This window comes from Dama dama, unplaced genomic scaffold, assembly GCF_033118175.1.
Source record: "Dama dama isolate Ldn47 unplaced genomic scaffold, ASM3311817v1 ptg000057l, whole genome shotgun sequence".
Lineage (NCBI taxonomy): Eukaryota > Metazoa > Chordata > Mammalia > Artiodactyla > Cervidae > Dama > Dama dama.
The window spans coordinates 3788253-3808667 of record NW_026870885.1 but is presented as its reverse complement, the minus strand read 5'-3'; positions in this window follow the sequence as shown (position 1 = coordinate 3808667).

The window sequence follows — 20415 nt, the reverse complement described above, 5'->3', positions numbered from 1 at the left end:
TGAAACTCTTCATATTTTTCACAATTTTTCAGGCTCCTCATGTTTTTGAACACCGTTTCATGCTCCTCCATTTTTTCAGACCGTTTCATGCTCTTCATATTTTGACACCTTTTGAAGCTCTTCATATTTTTCACACCTTTTCAGGCTCTTCATATTTTTCAACAAGGTTTCATGCTCCTCCTATTTTTCAGACGGTTTCATGCTCCTCATATGTTTGACACCTTTTGAAGCTCTTCATATTTTTCACACCTTTCCAGGCTCTTCATATTTTTGAACACCGATTAATGCTCCTCCTATTTTTCAGACCGTTTCCTCCTTTTTTTCAGACCGTTTCATGCTCCTCATATATTTGACACATTTAGAAGCTCTTCATATTTGCACATCTTTTCAGGCTCTTCATATTTTTCATCACCGCTTCATGCTCCTCCTATTTTTCAGACGGTTTCATGTTGATCTCATTTTTGACACCTTTTGAAGCTCTTCATATTTTTCACACCTTTTCAGGCTCTTCATATTTTTCAACACCGCATCATGCTCTTCCTATTTTTCAGACCGTTTCATGCACCTCATATTTTTCACACCTTTTAAAGCTCTTCATATTTTTCACACCTTTTCAGGCTCCTTATGTTTTTCAACACCGATTCATTCTCCTCCTATTTTTCAGACCGTTTCATGCTCCTCATATTCTTGACAAGTTTTAAAGCTCTTCATATTTTTCACACCTTTTCAGGCTCTTCATGATTTTGAATACCGCTTCATGCTCCTCCTATTTTTGAGACCGTTTCATGCTCCTCATATTTTTCACACCTTTTGAAGCTCTTCATGTTTTTCACAACTTTTCAGGCTCTTCATATTTTGAACACCGCTTCATGCTCCTCCTATTTTTCAGACCGTTAAATGCTCCTCATGTATTTGACACCATTTGAAGCTCCTCATATTTTTCACACGTTTTCAGGCTGTTCATGTTTTTGAACACCGCTTCATGCTCCTCCTATTTTTCAGACCGTTTCATGCTCGTCATATTTTTGACACCTTTTGAAGCTCTTCATATTTTTCACACCTTTTCAGGCTCTTCAGGTTTTTCAACACTGCTTCATGCTCCACCTATTTTTCAGACCGTTTCATCCTCCTCATATTTTTGACACCTTTTGAAGCTCTTCATATTTTTCACACCTTTTCAGGGTCTTCAAGTTTTACAACACCACTTCATGCTCCTCCTTTTTTGCAGACCGTTTCATGCTCCGCATATTTTTGACACCTTTTGAATTTCTTCATATTTTTCACACCTTTTCAGGCTCTTCATGTTTTTGAACACCACTTCATGCTCCTCGTATTTTTCAGAGAGTTTCATGCTCCGCATGTATTTCACACCTTATGAAGCTCTTCATATTTTTCACACCTTTTCAGGCTCTTCATGTTTTTGAACACCGCTTCATGATTCTCCTATTTTTCAGACCCTTTCATGCTCTTCATATTTTTGACACATTTTGAAGCTCTTCATATTTTTCACACCTTTTCAGGCTCTTCATGTTTTTCCACACCACTTCATGCTTCGCCTAATTTTCAGACCGTTTCATGCTCCTCTTGTATTTCACACATTTTGAAGCTCTTCATATTTTTCACACCTTTTTAGGCTCTTCATGTTTTTGATGACCGCTTCATGCTCCTCCTATTTTTCAGACCATTTGATGCTCCTCATATTTTTTGACACCTTTTGAAGCTCTTCATATTTTTCACACCTTTTAGGCTCTTCATGTTTTTCAACACCGTTTCATGATCTTCCTATTTTTCAGACCGTTTCATTCTCATCTCATTTTTGACACCTTTTGAAGCTCTTCATATTTTTCACATCTTTTCAGTCTCTTCATGTTTTTGAACACCACTTCATGCCTCTCCTATTTTTCACAGAGTTTCATGCTCCTCATGTATTTCACACCTTTTGAAGCTCTTCATATTTTTCACACCTTTTCAGGATGTTCATGTTTTTCCAGACAACTTCATGCTTCTCCTATTTTTCAGACCGTTTCATGTTCCTCATGTATTTCACACCTTTGAAGCTCTTCATATTTTTCACACCTTTTCAGGCTCTTCATGTTTTTGATCACCGTTTCATGCTCCTCCTATTTTTCAGACCATTTCATGCTCCTCATATTTTTCACACCTTTTGAAGCTCTTCATATCTTTCACAACTTTTCAGGGTCTTCATGTTTTTGAACACCACTTCATGATCCTCCTATTTTTCAGACCATTTCATGTTCTTCATAATTTTGACCCATTTTGAAGCTCTTCATATATTTCACACCTTTTCAGGCTCTTCATGTTTTTCAAAACCACTTCATGCTCCTCCTAATTTTCAGACCGTTTCATGTTCTTCTCATTTATGACACATTTTGAAGCTCTTCATATTTTTCACACCTTTTCAGGCTCTTCATGTTTTTGAACACAGCTTCATGCTCCTCCTATTTTTCAGACCGTTTCATGCTCGTCATATTTTTGACACCTTTTGAAGCTCTTCATATTTTTCACACCTATTCAGGCTCTTCATGTTTTTGAACACAGCTTCATGCTCCTCCTATTTTTCAGACCGTTTCATGCTCGTCATATTTTTGACACCTTTTGAAGCTCTTCATATTTTTCACACCTATTCAGGCTCTTCATGTTTTTGAACACAGCTTCATGCTCCTCCTATTTTTCAGAGAGTTTCATGCTCCTCATGTATTTCACACCTTATGAAGCTCTTCATATTTTTCACACCTTTTCAGGCTCTTCATGTTTTTCACACCTTTTCAGGCTCTTCATGTTTTGCAACACAACATCATTCTCCTAGTATTTTTAAGACCGTTTCATGCTCCTCATATTTTTGACACCTATTGAAGCTCTTCATATTTCTCACACCTTTTCAGGTTCTTCATGTTTTTCAACACCGCTTCATGCTGCTTCTATTTTTCAGACCGTTTCATGCTCCTCATATTTTTCACATCTTTTGAAGCTCTTCATATTTTTCACACCTTTTGAAGCTCTTCATATTTTTCACACGTTTTCAGGCTCTTCATGTTTTTCAACACTGCTTCATGCTGCTTCTGTTTTTAAGACCGTTTCATGCTCCTCATGTTTTTCACATCTTTTGAAGCTCTTCATGTTTTTCACACCTTTTGAAGCTCTTCATATTTTTCACACCTTTTCAGGCTCTCATGTATTTCATCACCGTTTCATGCTGCTTCTGTTTTTCAGACCGTTTCATGCCCCTCATATTTTTCACACCTTTTGAAGCTCTTCATATTTATCACACCTTTTCAGGCTCTTCATGTTTTTAACACCACTTCATGCTCCTCGTATTTTTTCAGACCGTTTCATGCCCCTCATATTTTTGACACCTTTTGAAGCTCTTCATATTTTTCACACTTTTCAGGCTCTTAATGTTTTTCAACACAACATAATGCTCCTCCTATTTTTCAGACTGTTTCATGCACCTCATATTTTTGATACTTTTAGAAGCTCTTCATATTTTTCACACCTTTTCATGCTCTTCTAGTTTTTCAACACCATTTCATGCTCCTCCAATTTCTCAGACCGTTTCATGCTCCTCATATTTTTGACACATTTAGAAGGTATTCATATTTTTCACACCTTTTCAGGCTCTTCATTTTTCAACACCACTTCATGCTCCTCCTATTTTTCAGACCGTTTCATGCTCATCTCAGTTTTGAAACGTTTTGAAGCTCTTCATATTTTCACACCTTTTGAAGCTCTTCATATTTTTCACAACTTTTCAGGCTCTTCTTGTATTTGAACACCGGTTCATGTTCCTCCTATATTTCAGGCTGTTTAATGCTCCTCATGTATTTCACACATTTTGAAGCTCGTCATATTTTTTACACCTTTTCAGGCGCTTCATGTTTTTGAACAACGCTTCATGATCCTCTTATTTTTCAGATCATTTCATGCTCTTCATATTTTTTACACCTTTTGAAACTCTTCATATTTTTCACACCTGTTCAGGCTCTTCATGTTTTTCCACACCACCTCATGCTTCACTTAATTTTCAGACGTTTCATGCTCCTCATGTATTTCACACCTTTTGAAGCTCTTCATATTTTTCACACCTTTTCATGCTCTTCATGTTTTTCAACACAGTTTCATGCTGCTTCTATTTTTTCAGACCGTTACAAGCTCCTCATATTTTTCACACCTTTTGAAGCTCTTCATATTTTTCACACCTTTTCTAGCTCTTCGTGTTTTTCAACACCGTTTCATGCTGCTTCTATTTTTCAGACCGTTTCATGCTCCTCATATTATTCACACCTTTTGAAGCTCTTCATATTTTTCACACCTTTTCAGGCTCTTCATGTTTTTGAACACAGCTTCATGCTCCTCCTACTTTTCAGACCGTTTCATGCTCGTCATATTTTTGACACCTTTTGAAGCTCTTCATATTTTTCACACCTTTTCTAGCTCTTCGTGTTTTTCAACACCGTTTCATGCTGCTTCTATTTTTCAGACCGTTTCATGCTCCTCATATTATTCACACCTTTTGAAGCTCTTCATATTTTTCACACCTTTTCAGGCTCTTCATGTTTTTGAACACAGCTTCATGCTCCTCCTATTTTTCAGACCGTTTCATGCTCGTCTTATTTTTGACACCTTTTGAAGCTCTTCATATTTTTCACACCTATTCAGGCTCTTCATGTTTTTGAACACCGTTTCATGATCCTCCTATTTTTCAGACCGTTTCATGCTCATCTCATTTTTGACACCTTTTGAAGCTTTTCATAATTTTCACTACTTTTTAGGCTCTTCATGTTTTTGATCACCGCTTCATGCTCCTCCTATTTTTCAGAGAGTTTCATGCTCCTCATGTATTTCACAACTTTTGAAGCTCTTCATATTTTTCACACCTTTTCAGGCTGTTCATGTTTTTGAACACCGCTTCATGATTCTCCTATTTTTCAGACCGTTTCATGCTCTTCATATTTTTGACACATTTTGAAGCTCTTCATATTTTTCACACCTTTTCAGGCTCCTCATGTTTTTGAACACAGCTTCATCCTCCTCCTATTTTTCAGACCGTTTCATGCTCGTCATATTTTTGACACCTTTTGAAGCTCTTCATATTTTTTACACCTATTCAGGCTCTTCATGTTTTTGAACACCGTTTCATGATCCTCCTATTTTTCAGACCGTTTCATGCTCATCTCATTTTTGACACCTTTTGAAGCTTCTCATAATTTTCACTACTTTTTTGGCTCGTCATGTTTTTGAACACCGCTTCATGCTCCTCCTATTTTTCAGAGAGTTTCATGCTCCTCATGTATTTCACAACTTTTGAAGCTCTTCATATTTTTCACACCTTTTCAGGCTCTTCATGGTTTTGATCACCGTTTCATGCTCCTCCTATTTTTCAGACCATTTCATGCTCCTCATATATTTGACACATTTTGAAGCTCTGAATATTTTTCACACATTTTCAGGCTCTTCGTGTTTTTGAACACTGCTTCATGATCCTCCTATTTTTCAGACGGTTTCATGCTCTTCATATATTTGACACGTTTTGAAGCTCTTCATATTTTTCACACCTTTTGAGGGCCTTCATGTTTTTCAACACCGTTTCATCCTGCTTCTCTATTTCAGACAATTTCATGCTCCTCATATTTTTTACACCTTTTGAAGCTCTTCATATTTTTCACACCTTTTCATGCTCTTCATGTTTTTCAACAACGCTTCATGCTCCTCCTATTTTTCAGACCGTTTCATGCTCCTCATAATTTTGACACCTTTTGAAGCTCTTCATATTTTTCACACCTTTTCAGGCTCTTCATATTTTTCAACACCGCATCATGCTTCTCCTATTTTTCAGACCGTTTCATGCACCTCATATTTTTCACACCTTTTAAAGCTCTTCATATTTTTCACACCTTTTCATGCTCCTTATGTTTTTCAACACCGATTCATTCTCCTCCTATTTTTCAGACCGTTTCATGCTCCTCATATTCTTGACACCTTTTAAAGCTCTTCATATTTTTCACACCTTTTCAGGCTCTTCGTGATTTTGAACACAGCTTCATGCTCCTCCTATTTTTCAGACCGTTTCATGCTCCTCATAATTTTCACACCTTTTGAAGCTCTTCATATTTTTCACAACTTTTCATGCTCTTCCTATTTTGAACACCGCTTCATGCTCCCCCTTTTTTCAGACGGTTTAAGCTCCTCATGTATTTGACACCTTTTGAAGCTCTCATATTTTTCACACGTTTTCAGGCTCTTCATGTTTTTGAACACCGCTTCATGCTCCACCTATTTTTCAGACCGTTTCATGCTCCTCATATTTTTGACACCTTTTGAAGCTCTTCATATTTTTCACACCTTTTCAGGCTCTTCAGGTTTTTCAACACGGCTTCATGCTCCACCTATTTTTCAGACCGTTTCATCCTCCTCATATTTTTGACACCTTTTGAAGCTCTTCATATTTTTCACACCATTTCAGGCTCTTTAAGTTTTACAACACCACTTCATGCTCCTCTTATTTTTCAGAGAGTTTCATGCTCCTCATGTATTTCACACCTTATGAAGCTCTTCATATTTTTCACACCTTTTCAGGCTCTTCATGTTTTTCAACACCGCTTCATAATGCTCCTATTTTTCAGACTGTTTCATGCTCCTCATGTTTTTGACACCTTTTAAAGCTCTTCATATTTTTCACACCTTTTCATGCTCCTTATGTTTTTCAACACCGATTCATTCTCCTCCTATTTTTCAGACCGTTTCATGCTCCTCATATTCTTGACACCTTTTAAAGCTCTTCATATTTTTCACATTTTTTCAGGCTCTTCGTGATTTTGAACACAGCTTCATGCTCCTCCTATTTTTCAGACCGTTTCATGCTCCTCATAATTTTCACACCTTTTGAAGCTCTTCATATTTTTCACACTTTTCAGGCTCTTAATGTTTTTCAACACAACATAATGCTCCTCCTATTTTTCAGACTGTTTCATGCACCTCATATTTTTGATACTTTTAGAAGCTCTTCATATTTTTCACACCTTTTCATGCTCTTCTAGTTTTTCAACACCATTTCATGCTCCTCCAATTTCTCAGACCGTTTCATGCTCCTCATATTTTTGACACATTTAGAAGGTATTCATATTTTTCACACCTTTTCAGGCTCTTCATTTTTCAACACCACTTCATGCTCCTCCTATTTTTCAGACCGTTTCATGCTCATCTCAGTTTTGAAACGTTTTGAAGCTCTTCATATTTTCACACCTTTTGAAGCTCTTCATATTTTTCACAACTTTTCAGGCTCTTCTTGTATTTGAACACCGGTTCATGTTCCTCCTATATTTCAGGCTGTTTAATGCTCCTCATGTATTTCACACATTTTGAAGCTCGTCATATTTTTTACACCTTTTCAGGCGCTTCATGTTTTTGAACAACGCTTCATGATCCTCTTATTTTTCAGATCATTTCATGCTCTTCATATTTTTTACACCTTTTGAAACTCTACATATTTTTCACACCTGTTCAGGCTCTTCATGTTTTTCCACACCACCTCATGCTTCACTTAATTTTCAGACGTTTCATGCTCCTCAGGTATTTCACACCTTTTGAAGCTCTTCATATTTTTCACACCTTTTCATGCTCTTCATGTTTTTCAACACAGTTTCATGCTGCTTCTATTTTTCAGACCGTTTCATGCTCCTCATATTTTTCACACCTTTTGAAGCCCTTCATATTTTTCACAACTTTTCTAGCTCTTCGTGTTTTTCAACACCGTTTCATGCTGCTTCTATTTTTCAGACCGTTTCATGCTCCTCATATTATTCACACCTTTTGAAGCTCTTCATATTTTTCACACCTTTTCAGGCTCTTCATGTTTTTGAACACAGCTTCATGCTCCTCCTATTTTTCAGACCGTTTCATGCTCGTCATATTTTTGACACCTTTTGAAGCTCTTCATATTTTTCACACCTATTCAGGCTCTTCATGTTTTTGAACACCGTTTCATGATCCTCCTATTTTTCAGACCGTTTCATGCTCATCTCATTTTTGACACCTTTTGAAGCTTTTCATAATTTTCACTACTTTTTAGGCTCTTCATGTTTTTGATTACCGCTTCATGCTCCTCCTATTTTTCAGAGAGTTTCATGCTCCTCATGTATTTCACAACTTTTGAAGCTCTTCATATTTTTCACACCTTTTCAGGCTGTTCATGTTTTTGAACACCACTTCATGATTCTCCTATTTTTCAGACCGTTTCATGCTCTTCATATTTTTGACACATTTTGAAGCTCTTCATATTTTTCACACCTTTTCAGGCTCTTCATGTTTTTGAACACAGCTTCATGCTCCTCCTATTTTTCAGACCGTTTCATGCTCGTCATATTTTTGACACCTTTTGAAGCTCTTCATATTTTTTACACCTATTCAGGCTCTTCATGTTTTTGAACACCGTTTCATGATCCTCCTATTTTTCAGACCGTTTCATGCTCATCTCATTTTTGACACCTTTTGAAGCTTCTCATAATTTTCACTACTTTTTTGGCTCTTCATGTTTTTGAACACCGCTTCATGCTCCTCCTATTTTTCAGAGAGTTTCATGCTCCTCATGTATTTCACAACTTTTGAAGCTCTTCATATTTTTCACACCTTTTCAGGCTCTTCATGTTTTTGATCACCGTTTCATGCTCCTCCTATTTTTCAGACCGTTTCATGCTCCTCATATATTTGACACATTTTGAAGCTCTGAATATTTTTCACACATTTTCAGGCTCTTCGTGTTTTTGAACACTGCTTCATGATCCTCCTATTTTTCAGACGGTTTCATGCTCTTCATATATTTGACACGTTTTGAAGCTCTTCATATTTTTCACACCTTTAGAGGGCCTTCATGTTTTTCAACACCGTTTCATCCTGCTTCTCTATTTCAGACAGTTTCATGCTCCTCATATTTTTTACACCTTTTGAAGCTCTTCATATATTTAACACCTTTTCAGGCTCTTTTTTTTTTTGAACACCGCTTCATGCTCCTCCTAATTTTCAGACCGTTTCATCCTCCTCATGTATTTCACAACTTTTGAAGCTCTTCATATTTTTCACACCTTTTCAGGCTCTTCATGTTTTTGATCACCGTTTCATGCTCCTCCTATTTTTCAGACCGTTTCATGCTCCTCAAAATTTTGAAAGCTTTTGAAGCTGCTCCTATTTTCACACCTTTTGAAGCTCTTCATATTTTTCACACGTTTTCAGGCTCTTCATGTTTTTCAACACCGTTTCAAGCTCCTCCTATTTTTCCGACCGTTTCATGCTCCTCATATTTTTGACAATTTTGGAAGCTCTTCATATTTTTCACACCTTTTCTGGCTGTTCATCTTTTTCAAGACCGCTTCATGCTCCTCCTATTTTTCAGACAGTTTCATGCTCCTCCTATTTTTCAGACCGTTTCATGCTCCTCATATTTTTGACACCTTTTGAAGCTCTTCATATTTTTCACACCTTTTCAGGCTCTTCATGTTTTTCAACACCGCTTCTTCTCCTCCTATTTTTGAGACCGTTTCATGCTCCTCATATTTTTGACACCTTTTGAAGCTCTTCATATTTTTCACACGTTTTTACGTTCTTCATGTTATTCATCACCGCTTCACGCTCCTCCTATTTTTGAGACGGTTTTACGCTCCACATATTTTTGACAACTTTTGGAGCTCTTCATATTTTTCACACCTTTTCAGGCTCTTCATGTTTTTGAACACCGCTTCATGCTCCTCCTATTTTTCAGACCGTTTCATGCTCCTCATATTTTTGACAACTTTTTAAGCTCTTCATATATTTCAAACCTTTTCAGGCTCTTCATGTTTTTAAACACCGCTTCATGCTCCTGCTATTTTTGAGACCATTTCATGCTCCTCATATTTTTGACACCTTTGAAGCTGTTCATATTTTTCACACATTTTCAAGCTCTTCATATTTTTCACACCTTCTCAGGCTCTTCAAGTATTTGAGCACAGCTTCATGCTTCTCCGATTTTTCAGACCGTTTCATGCTCCTCTTATATTTGACACCTTTTGAAGCTGTTCATATTTTTCACACCTTTTCAGGCTCTTCATGTTTTTCAACACCGCTTCTTCTCCTCCTATTTTTGAGACCGTTTCATGCTCCTCATATTTTTGACACCTTTTGAAGCTCTTCATAATTTTCACACGTTTTTACGTTCTTCATGTTATTCATCACCGCTTCACGCTCCTCCTATTTTTGAGACGGTTTTACGCTCCACATATTTTTGACAACTTTTGGAGCTCTTCATATTTTTCACACCTTTTCAGGCTCTTCATGTTTTTGAACACCGCTTCATGCTCCTCCTATTTTTCAGACCGTTTCATGCTCCTCATATTTTTCACACCTTTTGAAGCTCTTCATATTTTTCACACCTTTTCAGGCTCTTTATGTTTTTTAAAACCACTTCAAGCTCCTCGTATTTTTCAGACCTTTTCATGCTCCTCATATTTTTGACACCTTTTCAAGCTCTTCATATTTTTCACACATTTTGAAGCTCTTCATACTTTTCACACCTTCTTAGGCTCTTCATGTATTTGAGCACAGCTTCATGCTACTCCTGTTTTTAAGACCGTTTCATGCTCCTCATATATTTGACACCTTTTGAAGCTGTTCATATTTTTCACACCTTTTCAGGCTCTTCATGTTTTTGAACACCTTTTCATGCTGCTCCTATTTTTGAGAACGTTTCATGCTCCTCATATTTTTGACACTTTATGGGGCTCTTCATATTTTTCACACCATTCCAGGCTCTTCATATTTTTGAACACCGTTTCATGTTCTTCCTATTTTTCAGACCGTTTCATGCTCCTCATATTTTTGACAACTTTTTAAGCTCTTCATATATTTCAAACCTTTTCAGGCTCTTCATGTTTTTAAACACCGCTTCATGCTCCTCCTATTTTTGCGACCGTTTCATGCTCCTCATATTTTTGACAACTTTTTAAGCTCTTCATATATTTCAAACCTTTTCAGGCTTTCCATATTTTTGAACACTGCTTCATGCTCCTGCTATTTTTGAGACCGTTTCATGCTCCTCATATTTTTGACACCTTTGAAGCTGTTCATATTTTTCACACATTTTCAAGCTCTTCATATTTTTCACACCTTCTCAGGCTCTTCATGTATTTGAGCACAGCTTCATGCTTCTCCGATTTTTCAGACCGTTTCATGCTCCTCTTATATTTGACACCTTTTGAAGCTGTTCATATTTTTCACACCTTTTCATGCTCTTCATGTTTTTCAACTCCGCTTCATGCTTCTCCTATTTTTCAGACAGTTTCATGCTCCTCCTGTTTTTCAGACGCTTTCATTCTCCTCATATTTTTGACACTGTTAGAAGCTCTTCATATATTTCACACCTTTACAGTCTCTTCTTTTTTTTCAACACCACTTCATGCTACTCCTATTTTTCAGACAGTTTCATGCTCATCTCATTTTTGACACGTTTTGAGGCTCTTCATATTTTTCACACCTTTTAAGGCTTTTCATGTTTTTGAACACCGCTTCATGCTCCTCCTATTTTTCAGACCATTTCATGCTGCTCATATTTTTGACACCTTTTGAAGCTCTTCATATTTTTCACAAATTTTCAGGCTCTTCCTGTTTTTGAACACCGTTTCATGCTCCTCCTATTTTTCAGACCGTTTCATGATCCTCATGTATTTCACACCTTTTGAAGCTCTTCATATTTTTCACACGTTTTAAGGCTCTTCATGTTTTTCAACACCGCTTCATGCTCCTCCTATTTTTCAGACCGTTTCATAGTCCTCATGTATTTCACACCTTTTGAAGCTCTTCATATTTTTCACACGTTTTCATGCTCTTCATGTTTTTGAACACTGCTTCATGCTCCTCCTATTTTTCAGACCGTTTCATGCTCCTCATATTTTTGACACCTTTTGAAGCTTTCATATTTTTCACACCTTTACAGGCTCTTCATGTTTTTCCACACCATTTCATGCTTTTCCTATTTTTCAAACCTTTTCATGATCCTCATGAATTTCACACCTTTTGAAGCTCTTCATATTTTTCACACCTTTTCAGGCTCTTCATGTTTTTGATCACCGCTTCATGATCCTCCTATTTTTCTGAGAGTTTCATGCTCCTCATGTATTTCACATCTTTTGAAGCTCTTCATATTTTTCACAACTTTTCAGGCTCTTCATGATTTTCCACACCACTTCATGCTTCTCCTATTTTTCGGCCTGTTTCATGCTCCTCATGTATTTCACACATTTTGAAACTCTTCATATTTTTCACACCTTTTCAGGCTCTTCATATTTTTACTCACCGTTTCATCCTTCTCCTATTTTTCAGACCTTCATTTTCCTCATATATTTGACACATTTTGAAGCTCTGAATATTTTTCACACATTTTCAGGCTCTTCATGTTTTTGAACACTGCTTCATGATCCTCCTATTTTTCAGACGGTTTCATGCTCTTCATAAGTTTGACACCTTTTGAAGCTCTTCATATTTTTCACACCTTTTGAGGGGCTTCATGTTTTTCAACACCGTTTCATGCTGCTTCTCTATTTCAGACCGTTTCATGCTCCTCATATTTTTTACACCTTTTGAAGCTCTTCATATTTTTAACACCTTTTCAGGCTCTCTTTTTTTTTGAACACCGCTTCATGCTCCTCCTAATTTTCAGACCGTTTCATGCTCCTCATATTTTTTACACCTTTCGAAGCTCTTCATATATTTCACAACTTTTCAGGCACTTCATGTTTTCAACACCACTTCATGCTCCTCCTATTTTTCAGACTGCTTAATGCTCCTCATTTTTTCACACCTTTTGAAGCTCTTCGTATTTTTCACACCTTTTCAGTCTCTTCATGTTTTTCAACACCACTTCATGCTCCTCCTAATTTTCAGACCTGTTCATGCTCCTCATATTTTTGACACGTTTTGTAGCTCTTCATATATTTCACACCTTTTAAGGCTCTTCATGTTTCTCAACAAGACTTCACGCTCCTCGGATTTTTCAGAACGGTTCATGCTCCTCATATTTTTGATACCTTTTGAAGCTCTTCATATATTTCACACCTTTTCAGGCTCTTCATGTTTTTCAACAACACTTCATCTCCTCCTATTTTTCAGACCGCTTCATGCTCATCTCATTTTTGAGAACTTTTGAAGCTCTTCATATTTTTCACACCTTTTGAATCTCCTCATATTTTTCACACGTTTTCAGGCTCTTCATGTTTTTCAACACCACTTCATGCTCCTCCTATTTTTCAGACCTTTTCATGCTCCTCATATTTTTCACACCTTTCGAAGCTCTTACTAATTTTCACACCTTTTCAGGCTCTTCATGTTTTTGAACAACGTTTCATGCTCCTCCTATTTTTCAGACCGTTTCATGCTCCTCATATTTTTAACACATTTTGAAGCTTTTCATATTTTTCACACCTTTTCAGGCTCTTCATGCATTTTAAAAACACTTCATGCTCCTCCTATTTTTCAGACCGTTTCATTTTCCTCATATTTTTGACACATTTTGAAGCTCTTCATATTTTTCACAACTTTTCAGGCTTTTCATGTTTTTGAACACCGCTTCATGTTCCTCCTATTTTTCAAACTGTTTCATGCTCCTCATGTATTTGACACCTTTTGAAGCTCTTCATATATTTCACACTTTTTCAATCTCTCATGCTTTTGAACACAGCTTCATGCTCCTCCTATTTTTCATGCCGTTTCATGTTCCTCATATATTTCACATCTTTTGAAGCTCTTCCTATTTTTCACACATTTTCAGGCTTTTCATGTTTTTCAACACCGTTTCTTGCTCCTCCTAATTTTCAGACAGTTTCATGCTCCTCATATTTTTGACACCTTTTGAAGCTCTTCATAATTTTCACACCTTTTCAGACTCTTCATATTTTTGAACACCGCTTCATGCTCCTCCTATTTTTCAGACCGTTTCATGCTCCTCATATTTTTGAAACCTTTTGAAGCTCTTCATATATTTCACACCTTTTCAGGCTGTTCATATTTTTCACCACCACTTCATAGTCCTCCTATTTTTCAGACCGTTTCATGCTCATCTCATTTTTGACACCTTTGGAAGCTCTTCATACTTTCACACGTTTTGAAGCTCTTCATATTTTTCACACGTTTTCAGGCTCTTCACGTTTTTCAACACCGCTTCATACTCCTCCAATTTTTCAGACCGTTTCATGCTCCTCATATATTTTACACTTTTTAAGGCTCTTTATATTTTGCACACCTTTTCAAGCTGTACATGTTTTTGAACACCACTTCATATTCCTCCTATTTTTCAGACCGTTTCATGCTCCTCATATTTTTGACACCTTTTGAAGCTCTTCATATTTTTCACACCTTTTCAGGCTCTTCATGTTTTTGAACACTGATTCATGTTACTTCTATTTTTCAGACCGTTTAATGCTCCTCATATTTTTGACACCTTTTGAAGCTCTTCAAATATTTCACACCTTTGAAGCTCTTCATATATTTCACACCTTTGAAGCTCTTCATATATTTCACACCTTTTCAGGCTCTTCATGTTTTTCACCACCACGTCATGCTCCTCCTATTTTTCAGACCGTTTCATGCTCCTCATATTTTTGACACCTTTTGAAGCTCTTCATATATTTCAAACCTTTTCAGTGTCTTCATTTTTTTGACCACCACTTCATGCTCCTCCTATTTTTCAGAACGTTTCATGCTCATCTCTTTTTGACTCCTATTCAAGCTCTTAATATCATTCTTCCCTTTTGAAGCTCTTCATATTTTTCACACGTTTTCATGCTCTTCATGATTTTCAGCACAGTTTCATGCTCCTCCCATTTTTCAGACCGTTTCATGTTACTCATATTTTTGACACGTTTTGAAGTTCATCATATTTTTCACACCTTTTCAGTCTCTTCATGTATTTCAGCACAGTTTGATGCTCCTCCTATTTTTCAGACCGTTTCATGCTCCTCATATTTTTGACATTTTTTGAAACTCTTCATATATTTCATACCTTTTCATGCTCTTCATGTTTTTCAACACCACTTCATGCTCCTCCTTTTTTCAGACCGCTTCATGCTCATCTCATTTTTGACACATTTTGAAGCTGTTCATATTTTTCATATCTTTTGAAGCTCTTCATATATTTTACACGTTTTCAGGTTCTTCATGTTTTTCAAAACCGATTCGTGCTGCTCCTAATTTTCAGATCATTTCATGCTCATCGATTTTTACACCTTTTGCAGGTCTTCATATTTTCACACCTTTTGAAGCTCTTCATATTTTTCACACCTTTTTAGGCTCTTCATGTATTTGAACACCGTTTCATGCTCCTCCTATTTTTCAGACCGTTTCATGCTCCTCATATTTTTGACACCTTTTGAAGCTCATCTTTTTTTTTCACACCTTTTGAAGCTCTTCATATATTTCACAACTTTTCAGGCTCTTCATGCTTTTAAACAACACTTCATGCTCCTCCTATTTTTCAGACCGTTTCATGCTCCACATATTTTTGACACGTTTTGAAGCTCTTCATATTTTCAACACCTTTTTAGGCTCTTCCTGTTTTTGAACACCGTTTCATGCTCCTCCTATTTTTCAGACCATTTCATGCTCCTCATATTTTTGACACCTTTTGAAGCTCTTCATATTTTTAACACCTTTTCAGGCTCTTCATGTTTTTGAACACCGCTTCATGCACCTCCTATTTTTCACACCTTTTGAAGCTCTTCATAATTTTCACACCATTTCAGGCTTTTCTTGTGTTTGAACACCGCTTAATGCACCTCCTATTTTTCACACCTTTTGAAGCTCTTCATATTTTTCACACCTTTTTAGGCTCTTCATGTTTTAGAACAACGCTTCCTGCTTCTCCTATTTTTCAGACCGTTTAATGCTCCTCATATATTTCACACCTTTTGAAGCTTTTCATATTTTTCATACCTTTTCAGGCTCTTCATGTTTCTCAACACCGTTTCATGCTCCTCCTATATTTCACACCATTTCATGCTCCTCATATTTTTGACACCTTTTGAAGCTCTTCATATTTTTCACAACTTTCAGGGTCTTCATTTTTTTGAACACCGCATCATGCTCCTCCTATTTTTCAGACTGTTTCATGCTCCTCATATTTTTCACACCTTTTGAAGCTCTTCATATTTTTCACACCTTTTCAGGCTCTTCATGTTTTTGAAAACAGCTTCAAGCTCCTCCTATTTTTCAGACCGTTTCATGCACCTCATGTATTTCACACCTTTTGAAGCTCTTCATATTTTTCACACATTTTCAGGGTCTTCATGTTTTTCAACACTACTTCATGCTCCTCCTATTTTTCAGACCGTTTCATGTTCCTCATATTTTCGACACCTTTTGAAGCTCTTCATATTTTTCACACCTTTTTTGGCTCTTCATGCTTTTCAATGCCGCCTCATGCTCCTGCTATATTTCAGACCGTTTCATGCCCCTCATATTTTTGACACCTTTTGAAGCTCTTCACATTTTTCACACCTTTTCAGACGCTTCATGTTTTTGAACACTGCTTCATGTTCCTCCTCTTTTTCCGACCGTTTAATGCTCATCTCATTTTTGACACCTTTTGAAACTCTTCATATTTTTCACACCTTTTGAATCTCTTCATATTTTTCACACGTTTTCAGGCTCTTCATGATTTTCAACACCGCTTCTTGCTCCTCCTGTTTTTCAGACCGTTTCATGCTCCTCATATATTTGACACCTTTTGAAGCTCTTCATATTTTTCACACCTCTTCAGGCTCTTCATGTTTTTCAACACCACTTCATGCTCCTCCTATATTTCTGACCCTTTCATGCTCCACATATTTTTCACACCTTTTGTAGCTCTTCATATTTTTCACAGCTTTTCAGGCTCTTCATGTTTTTCAACACCGCTTCATGTTCCTCCTATTTGTCAGACCGTTTCATGCTCCTCATATTTTTGACACCTTTTGAAGCTCTTCATATTTTTCACACCTTTTCAGGCTCTTCATGTTTTTCAACAACACTTCATGTGCCTCCTATATTTCAGACCGTTTCATGCTCCTCATATTTTTGACACTTTTTGAAGCTCTTGATATTTTTCACACCTTTTGAAGCTCTTCATATTTTTCAAACGTTTTCAGGCTCTTCATGTTTTTCAACACCGCTTCTTGCTCCTCCTATTTTTCAGACCTTTTCATGCTCCTCATATTTTTGACACCTTTTGAAGCTCTTCATATTTTTCACACCTTTTTAGGCTCTTCATGTTTTTGAACACCGCTTCATGCTCCTCCTATTTTTCAGAGCGTTTCCTGCTCATCTCATTTTTGACACCTTTGAAAGCTCTTCATATTTTTCACACCTTTTGAAGCTCTTCATATTTTTCACACGTTTTCAGGCTCTTCATGTTTTTCAACAGTGCTTCATGCTCCTCCTACTTTACAGACCGTTTCATGCTCCTCATATTTTTGACACCTTTTGAAGCTCTTCATATTTTTCACACCTTTTCAGGCTCTTCATGTTTTTGACGACCGCTTCTTGCTCCTCCTACTTTTCAGACCATTTCATGCTCCTCATATTTTTGACACCTTTTGAAGCTCTTCATATTTTTCACACCTTTTCAGGCTCTTCATGTTTTTGAACACCGCTTCATGCTCCTCCTATTTTTCAGACCGTTTCCTGCGCATCTCATTTTTGACACCTTTGAAAGCTCTTCATATTTTTCACACCTTTTGAAGCTCTTCATATTTTTCACAGTTTTTCAGGCTCTTCATGTTTTTCTATGCCGCTTCATGCTTCTACTATTTTCAGACCGTTTCAACCTCCTCATGTATTTCACACCTTTTGAATCTCTTCATATTTTTCACACATTTTCAGGCTCTTCATGTTTTAGAACATCATTTCAAGCTGCTCCTATTTTTCAGACCGTTTCCTGCTCCTCATATTTTTGACACCTTTAGAAGCTCTTCATATATTTCAAACCTTTTCAGTGTCTTCATTTTTTTGAACACCACTTCATGCTCCTCCTATTTTTCAAAACGTTTCATGCTCATCTCTTTTTGAATCGTATTCAAGCTCTTCATAGCATTCTTCCCTTTTGAAGCTCTTCATATTTTTCACACGTTTTCATGCTCTTCATGATTTTCAGCACAGTTTCATGCTCCTCCTATTTTTCAGACCGTTTCATGTTCCTCATATTTTTGACACGTTTTGAAGCTCATCATATTTTTCACACGTTTTCAAGCTCTTCATGTTTTTCAGCACAGTTTGATGCTCCTCCTATTTTTCAGACCGTTTCATGCTCCTCATATTTTTGACATTTTTTGAAACTCTTCATATATTTCACACCTTTTCAGGCTCTTCATGTTTTTCAACACCACTTCATGCTCCTCATTTTTTCAGACCGCTTCATGCTCATCTCATGTTTGACACATTTTGAAGCTGTTCATATTTTTCATATCTTTTGAAGCTCTTCATATATTTTACACGTTTTCAGGCTCTTCATGTTTTTCAACACCGCTTCGTGCTGCTCCTAATTTTCAGATCATTTCATGCTCATCAAATTTTACACCTTTTGCAGATCTTCATATTTTCACAACTTTTGAAGCTCTTCATATTTTTCACAGCTTTTCAGGCTCTTCATGTATTTGAACACCGTTTCATGCTCCTCTTATTTTTCAGACCGTTTCATGCTCCTCATATTTTTGACACCTTTTGAAGCTCTTCTTTTTTTTTCACACCTTTTGAAGCTCTTCATATATTTCACACCTTTTCAGGCTCTTCATGCTTTTCAACACTACTTCATGCTCCTCCTATTTTTCAGACCGCTTCATGTTCCTCATATTTTTGACACCTTTTGAAGCTCTTCATATTTTTCACAGCTTTTCAGGCACTTCATGTTTTTCAACACCGCTTCATGCTCCTCCTATTTTTCAGACCGTTTCATGCTCATCACATTTTTGACACCATTCGAAGCTTTGCATATTTTTCACAACTTTTCAGGCTCTTCATGTTTTTGAACACCGCTTCAAGCTTCTCCTATTTTTCAGACCATTTCATGCTCCTCTCATTTTTGACACCTTTTGAAGCTTTGCATATTTTTCACAACTTTTCACGCTCTTCATGTTTTTGAACACCGCTTCATGCTCCTCCTATTTTTCAGACCGCATCATGCTCCTCATATTTTTCACACCTTTTGAAGCTCTTCATATTTTTCACACCTTTTCAGGCTCTTCAAGTTTTTTAACACCACTTCATGCTCCTCCTTTTTTCAGAACGTTTCATGCTCCTCATATTTTTGACACCTTTTGAAGCTCTTCATATTTTTCACACCTTTTCAGGCTCTTCATCTTTTTCAACACCTCTTCATGCTCCTCCTATTTTTCAGACCGTTTCATGCTCCTCATATTTTTGACACCTTTTGAAGCTCTTCATATTTTTCACACCTTTTTAGGCTCTTCATGTTTTAGAACAACGCTTCCTGCTTCTCCTATTTTTCAGACCGTTTAATGCTCCTCATATATTTCACACCTTTTGAAGCTTTTCATATTTTTCATACCTTTTCAGGCTCTTCATGTTTCTCAACACCGTTTCATGCTCCTCCTATATTTCACACCATTTCATGCTCCTCATATTTTTGACACCTTTTGAAGCTCTTCATATTTTTCACAACTTTCAGGGTCTTCATTTTTTTGAACACCGCATCATGCTCCTCCTATTTTTCAGACTGTTTCATGCTCCTCATATTTTTCACACCTTTTGAAGCTCTTCATATTTTTCACACCTTTTCAGGCTCTTCATGTTTTTGAAAACAGCTTCAAGCTCCTCCTATTTTTCAGACCGTTTCATGCACCTCATGTATTTCACACCTTTTGAAGCTCTTCATATTTTTCACACATTTTCAGGGTCTTCATGTTTTTCAACACTACTTCATGCTCCTCCTATTTTTCAGACCGTTTCATGTTCCTCATATTTTCGACACCTTTTGAAGCTCTTCATATTTTTCACACCTTTTTTGGCTCTTCATGCTTTTCAATGCCGCCTCATGCTACTGCTATATTTCAGACCGTTTCATGCCCCTCATATTTTTGACACCTTTTGAAGCTCTTCACATTTTTCACACCTTTTCAGACGCTTCATGTTTTTGAACACTGCTTCATGTTCCTCCTCTTTTTCCGACCGTTTAATGCTCATCTCATTTTTGACACCTTTTGAAACTCTTCATATTTTTCACACCTTTTGAATCTCTTCATATTTTTCACACGTTTTCAGGCTCTTCATGATTTTCAACACCGCTTCTTGCTCCTCCTGTTTTTCAGACCGTTTCATGCTCCTCATATATTTGACACCTATTGAAGCTCTTCATATTTTTCACACCTCTTCAGGCTCTTCATGTTTTTC